Source organism: Alosa pseudoharengus, unplaced genomic scaffold (assembly GCF_046254945.1).
Source record: "Alosa pseudoharengus isolate Yale_2024_CS ecotype anadromous, Long Island Sound unplaced genomic scaffold, YU_APseudo_1.1 YU_APseudo_1.1_scf_1, whole genome shotgun sequence".
Taxonomy (NCBI): domain Eukaryota; kingdom Metazoa; phylum Chordata; class Actinopteri; order Clupeiformes; family Clupeidae; genus Alosa; species Alosa pseudoharengus.
The window spans coordinates 21,931,836-21,939,510 of record NW_027468564.1 but is presented as its reverse complement, the minus strand read 5'-3'; positions in this window follow the sequence as shown (position 1 = coordinate 21,939,510).

The window sequence follows — 7,675 nt, the reverse complement described above, 5'->3', positions numbered from 1 at the left end:
CACGGTAAACTACAAGTAAACCAAAGTTAAATGTAGCTTTTTTAGGGCTGGATAAAGTTGACCAAATGGATATAGGCTGTTAGGCGTGAATAAAGTAGGCTACTTTGTGTGTCCAACCCTTCCAACGTTAATGGGGACGAATGTTGACATTTTCCGTATTTTGCGTGAGAAACCCGGGAAATCTCCCTTATTTTCATTGTTCAATGTTGACAGAGCTATGGAACGAAAGAGAACGTTATATGGCGACAGAAATCAACAATCAAACAAGCCACTTTGATTTTTTGCTGTTTTCATTAATACAAAAGATGGGTGACCCTCCCTCCTAGACAAAAAAAAGTTAGGTGACCCTCCCCTCAACAAAGAATAAAAAGACATGACCCTCCCCTATTTTCCTCCGGTGACCCCGTTTATAAATAACGAACGCTCCCTTACGGCTCCATATAAATGTATTGGGAGCCTTGATTTTTGTCCGGTTTTATGGGATTTTATAGTGATATGAGTTGAAAAGGACAGTCAAATAACATATGTGGGATTAATGCAACACTGATACACAGAATAATGCCTTTCAATCTTGATTAAGTTTTCTTTCTTTATTTTTTTTACATTTTAAAAATTAGATTAAATTCTCTCTTCCCAGCTCTCCGCTATACCATAACGAAAAACACATCTGTGGATTAAGCCAACTCAATGTAAGATAAATAAGGATGTTAATTGTTCTCAGCATTGTGTATAATATGATTGTCACTTGGAGAAGACTTGTAGATAACTAACGTTAGTATAGTTAGCTAACCGCTGCTAACGTGCTTGCTTCGTTACGTCAGAGAAGCATGAGGCTGTGCACAGTAATGTAAAATGTATTCACCATAAATTAATAAAATTGAAGTGGCTCTGCAATGTTGGCTATGTTTCCATTTTTTGGCAGCACCATGTTCCTTACATGACATGGCTCAGTGTCCTTGTAACCAGGGTGCGATTTGTGTAAAAACCAGAGGGGGGGATGATTTTGAATAAGTTTGTAACCCCCACCCCCCCCAAAAAAAAAAAAAAAAAAATGAACGAACGATTCATAGCCTAGTAATGTCATGGCTAATAATACCCTATATTATTTTTGCTACCTTTGTAACATTTTAATTTTAGTTTACCGTGGTGTATGACTTTAAACAGCGAGTGTGCTTGGTATGATGATCAGCTCCTCTAATGCAGGGTAGGACTACGTTTTGACAAGCATACAAATTCACCTTGTTCTTGCCCCATCTGAAATGACTTCTCTACTTTTGCTGCCTCCATCCTTTCTGTATTTGTTGTGTAAAAAAACGTTGTATATGATGGCACTGAAGTCTTAAGTTTGTGAATTGTCTAACAGTGTTAGTTGGTAACCAAATAGCCTACACATTGCGCTACACGCTGCGTAGGCTACATGCATTCTCTCTCCTGCTGATTTGCGTTCAGTAGCCAAGTGCGTAATATTGCAAAAGTTGAAAAAATAAATGTGTTTATTATAGCCTACAGAAAATAAATAGCCTATCATACTGTCAGTTAATTGCCTACAGTGCAGTGAAGAGTTTGGAGAGTAAAGTTATAGGGCAACTTGAAGTTTTATGAAAATAATTTACGAACCAGAACATAAAGACCATGAAGCTTCTATTTCTTGCAGCTGTTAAAACACCCGCTAGATAGTTTAAATACCCACCAACATTCGTTTTTTGCAGTACAGATTATTTCTAAAAGTTATTTGTCTACTAATGGCTGATTTATCAAACGAGTGCTTTCTCGTTTGTCCTCCGCAAACTACAGGTGTTTCGGTAGGGAGACATTGAATAAGCGATGCCAAGCAATTTCTGTAACACTTTTGTGACATTCAGCAAATATCTCCTCATTTAATGTAAGTTCCTTCGGACAATAGGCCTACGTTCTACTCTATGTGCAGTTGTCCTCCATCTCAGTTGCATCAGTTTTCTAATTTTGAAGGTTCTAAAACATTACTATGCTTCACTGAATCCTTCTCGTTTTCTTTCATTTGTCCAGCTAACTTTTCCATTGAACATAGCCATTTATGATGGATTACACACTCGACATTCTGAAATGTCCTGCACGATCAAGGCCAAATTAAGTTATCACGCAGCCACTGTGTCAGCAGCATCAGTGCTGACGGTGACGGTGCGTTTCTGATGTCAGATTATTATGTAGGCTAGCCTACTAGACTGTTTTCACGTTGCAGCGCTTTACTTATATAAAGTGGCATTAATCAATATGAGGGGCAGAGGGGGATAAATGGTGTCCCCCCCGACGATAAAAAATAATTTAGCAGAGGTAGGGATAGGAAAACCAGAGGTGAGGAAATCCTCACCATCCCCCCCCTACAAATCGCACCCTGCTTGTAACATACATGCAAGTTTATCTAGCACAGCTAATATTAATATCAGTGAATCACACTTGCCTCCCGTTTAAGTTTGTCACCCAACAAAGCTAGATATGATTTTTTATACACGTGTCTCCATGCTATACTGGAGTCTTTCGACGGATTGTAAATGAAATCAGGTGGCTAAAAGAGCCTCTTGTGCTGTAACTTTTACAGACAGTCTTAACAGCTACCATTGAATTTCTAGACAACTCCGGTCTGAGTTTGACGGGCGTAGTTACAATAACTAGGGGGCGTGACTTTTGCGAATGGTCAATTGCGTTTTTTGTTCCCATGCGTGGAGTGGCAAAAACGCAATATTGCGTTTTTAGGTCTTTTTTTAAATTATGAAAATAGACACTCTAACACACCGTATGTGGGATTTTTGGAACTATGATGAATAGAACTGAAATAGATGACGATCGAAAACTCATAAAAATGCACAATCTGGACATTTTATCATAACTCGGCTTTTGATGGTTGCCACTTTGGGTCGAAACAGTGAGGTATTGTCAATGGTCAGGTCAAAACCAGGCCATTTATTTTCGTGGGTCTATCACTAGGTGGCAGTCTCGCCAGGTCTCGCTAGGTCACTTCCCGGAATCTTTACAGGCAAGACTCCCGGAGACGCTATATCTCCATTTCTAGAAGAAAAAAAACATGGATTTTGATGAAAACTAGCCACTGTTTAGCTTGAGATTTCTCAGGAACAGAGGCATGTAGAAATAACGGTTTGTACCCACTGAGAGCTTAAAGTGTGTCCACAGCTATAACATAGAATACGCTGTGGCTCTACAGAAATGGTCAACAATGATCTAGATTGCTGGCACTGGGCCAAAGCTTCCGAAAACAGCGCGGCATTCAAAGTGTTAACTCACCAGCAACTGCAGAACGCTTTGCCAACTCTATTATAACTGACAAAGAGGCAGATTAGCTGTCTGCGTATTTTTCATTATCCATGCTATTGCACTTGTGGTATGTGACCGATATTTGTGTTAGGATAGAAAGGTATTATGCCTGTTTGCACTGAAGCGATGTTTTTGATTCTCTATTACATATTCATATTGTACATTATTTTCGATTGCAATAGATAGTTATTATCTGTGTTGCCCAGTGTGAATTTAAATCCACCTATCAAACTATTGAGTCCACTTCACTTTTTGTTTTGTTTTGTTTGTTTTCTCTTTGCTGCAGTACACAATGTATATTACAATAGAGGAGAGTGCAGAGCTGTCGGTTTAGTTTGGCCTTTAGTTGGCTTTTCAGTTGGCTCTGTTACCCGGCAGTATCCTATCAGGACTTAGGATGTGCCGCTTAGTTGTCTGTTGTGGCTTTGGGGTTGTTTTGTTTTTGGGGTGTGTTTATGTTTGTTAAGCTGTCAAAATTGTTATTTTCATGTGTTAGTCCAAGTTCTCCGTCTTTTCTTTTAATGCAGGATAATTACTGTAGTAGGTTAGGAGCAGAGCTAGTGAGCGGAGCTGGGCGGTGTGAATATCCCGCTCCTCGCTCAGGTGGCTGTTCACTCAGCCGATCCTCCGCTCAAATTCACATCAGGTCGTTCCGCTCAATTTCGCTCCCCGCTTCACTTAAAAATCATCCCGCTCCAGTGAAATCGCTCCACGCTTGCTCCAGTTTAAAAGAGGGAGAAATAAATACAATTGTCACCTTAAAAAGAAAACTTAAATCCCAAAGAACTAAAAGCATCGGCAATTTCACTCATAGAAATTTGTTTTAAAAATGCAGCACCGATAGTGCATCAACTAACAAGCTTGGCCTAAAACTAAAGGGATCAGTGGGATTAATTGCCTAAAGAATACAGGCTTAGCATCCAAGTTTTACTTTTCAGCCTTCTACTTCATATGAAGCATATGCAAATTGCTCACGTTTTTATTTGCTCTCCGTAGCACACTCTCATGTTTCCTCGAAATGTATAAGTAAATATACTCTTTTCATCCCGTGAGGGAAATTTGGTCTCTGCATTTATCCCAATCCGTGAATTAGTGAAACACACTCAGCACACAGTGAACACACAGTGAGGTGAAGCACACACTAATCCCGGCGCAGGAGTCTAGGAGTTCGAACCGGCAACTCTCCGGTTACAAGTCCGAAGCGCTAACTAGTAGGCCACGGCTGCGCCCCAAAAGTGTCCACTGAAACAGTGTCACCACATGGTCTACATTGTATGTAGTTGTTTTGTAGGAATAATACACCTGTAGGACTTATCAGTTGCCTTTCTAAAATATTTAGCGAACTCCATCCCCATCAATGAACTTACAGACCAATATCTTTGAAATTGAACGGTTTTGGTTTTATTAGGAAGACATGAATTCTGGGTGGATTTGGGCATGCCTCAGACTCGTGGTGTGAGTGGTATCGGAGCGAAATTGGAGCGGAACAGGGAGTCTTGCAACCAAACAACGATATTGTTACACCTGTTTCCAGAAAGCATTGTACCTGTGTTGCAATTCGCTACCTCCGGCGTTTGAACACCGTAGTTCCAACAACGTTATTGATGATGCAGCGATACATATCATTGGTGGAAACAGTGGCAACGTGTAATACCCCACCCCCTAGAAATTCTTTGCCAGGGCCTATGTCGACAGTTTTTCTAATTTAAACCGAGTGATTAATGCTGGCATCAGGCTACGCAAGCGTGGGGGATGTGGGTGTTATAACGTACACACTTTTGCTGGAACACGATTTTATCCCCCACACTTTTTGTCAGATTAAAATGAAAGTAAAATATGGAAATAAACGCTCCCGTAAAGAGTTGGAACCGTATCTACCATAACGCACACACAGAGACACACAAATAGGTCTGTTGATTTGATTGAACGGTCATCCAGCCAATCACATCAAGTTAGCCAGTGAAGAACCAGAGGGGTCGTTTCTAGAAAAGTTAACAACGACGTTGCTCAACCACCATGGTACGATGCAACTTGCGACCAAACAACGACATTGTTACACCTGTTTCCAGAAAGCATCGTACCTGTGTCGCAATTCGCTAACCTCCGACGTTCGAACAACGTAGTTCCAACAACGATGTTGATGATGCAGCAATACATATCATTGGTGGAAACAGTGGCAACGTGTAATACCCCATTCCCTAGAAATCTTGACATTTTTCTACTTTAAACCGAGTGATTAATGCTGGCATTGTCATTGTCATCTGCAAAAATCTAAACCTATTGCAAGTATAAAAAACATTTATTGAAGCCGACCAATATGTGCCATTATTTGTGTTAAATATCTATGTTGGAAAAAATATATAGCCTGGACAAATGTCTGGGTATCACAAGTGTTATAAACAGCGCGTTAACGCACTACGCGCTCGGCCGGAGTGCGCATCCTGTCTCTTCTTTTCACCTCTGAGTAAGAGTAGGCCTACGAGACACAACAATAGGTTTTGACCATACATATTTATGGTTATGTTACTCTACATCGAGAGACCAATAGGTACAAGACATCATTCAAAAACAATTGGATCTACGTGTCACACTAGTTCACCTGCAGGTAGCGAGAAGCAAGAGGACAATCTCACATCATAAGAAAATCGAACCTACAACGCTGGGATAACAAGTCACCTGCTTTAGCCATTACTCCATTTATTGCTGTGCTGATTTTAAGAGTCTGTGAAGATTATGATACTAGCTTATCACAAAGCAAGGCAATACTCAAATTAACATAAATAGCAAGAATGAGCCAAGAAGGGGAGTCAGTCTCTTAATCAAAATAAAGCTACAGGATAGATCAATCATTCAGTCAGAAGATAAACATCCACTTCGCAATTTTTGGTTAGGCAGTTGTGATTTTTGGTTAGGTGCTCAGGACACCAAGTGGAACTACCAAGGAACGACACAAGTGCGACTGCCCAGTTTGCGATTGAGAGTTCGAACTCCTTTTTCTAGAAACACCAAATCCAAGAACGACGGAGCGAACTACCAAGGTTGCGACACAAGTTAGCAAACAACGCTTTCTAGAAACGAGCCCCAGAGCCTTATCTAACAAAATCTAACCAAGTGTTATTAATCTTATATCAAGATAAAAAAAAACTAGTTGGTATTGTTTTCAGTATAAAGAGACTTACCTAGCGCTTTCTTGTGAAATCATTTGACTTAATTTAAAAAAAATGTGACTTATTTTAAGACATCTCATCTTGAAAACAAGCAAATTTATCTGCCAGTGCGTTAAGCAAATTTGTCCTAAAAACAAGCAAATTTGTCTGCCAGTGCGTTGAGCAAAGTTGTCTTGATAAGACTCCTTAAAATAAGTTGAAGTCTTCTTAAATTAAGTCAAAATGAGCTTTTGAGAGGGCGCTAGGTAAGTCTTTTCATACTAAAAACAATACCAAATAGATTTTTTAATCTTAATATAAGATCAATAACACTTGGTTAGAATTCATTTTTTGCAGTGCACAAAAGTCACCAGAATCTATCATCTAAGGGACTATTTATCAAAATCTTCTCCCAAGGGAGCACGCCCCTGGATCCCGCTTGACAATTATGTTGATCAGGGCATATATCTTGGTTTAGGGGCCTGCTTACCTCCCAGGGAAAAAAGTTCAGGCTCAGGATTTTTTCTACTATTACCCCTGAGGCTACTACCGGTGGACACGTCGACGCTGCGCGTGATGTAGGCGAGCACTTTTGATACAGTAATTTGCATACAGTGGTGTCCCAATTCATAGGAAAAGATCTTCACCCCCACTTCCTCATCGATGGGGACTTTACTGTCGAGGGCAATCAAAACCAAGTGGAATGGGACGGGCCCATAGACAGACTCAAACAAAGGGCTTTGGAATGAGTGGTATTCAGACCAACCCTTTTGTGTGTGTATATAACTGTCTATCTCCTGTCTCTAAGGGACTTCAGCAAGAGGACAGCTACACACACACTGACTATCAGACCCAACATATCTGGTGAGTATTTGAACTTCAAGTTGTTTATTGTATCATAAATGGAATTATAAGTAATGATATTCTACAGCAGTTGTGTGCAGGTTTGTATAGTTCTAAGAGTGTGGGCACTTACTTCTGCAGAACAAGCCAACACTGCAAAAACTATTTAATACAATCTAACCAAGTGTTATCAATCTTATATCAACATCAAACAATCTAGTTGACATTGTTTTCAGTGTACACTGCAAAAACTGCTTATTTAATACAATTTAACCAAGTGTTATCAATCTTATATCAACATCAAACAATCTAGTTGACATTGTTTTCAGTGTACACTGAAAAAACGGCGTATCTAATACAATCTAACCAAGTGTTACCAA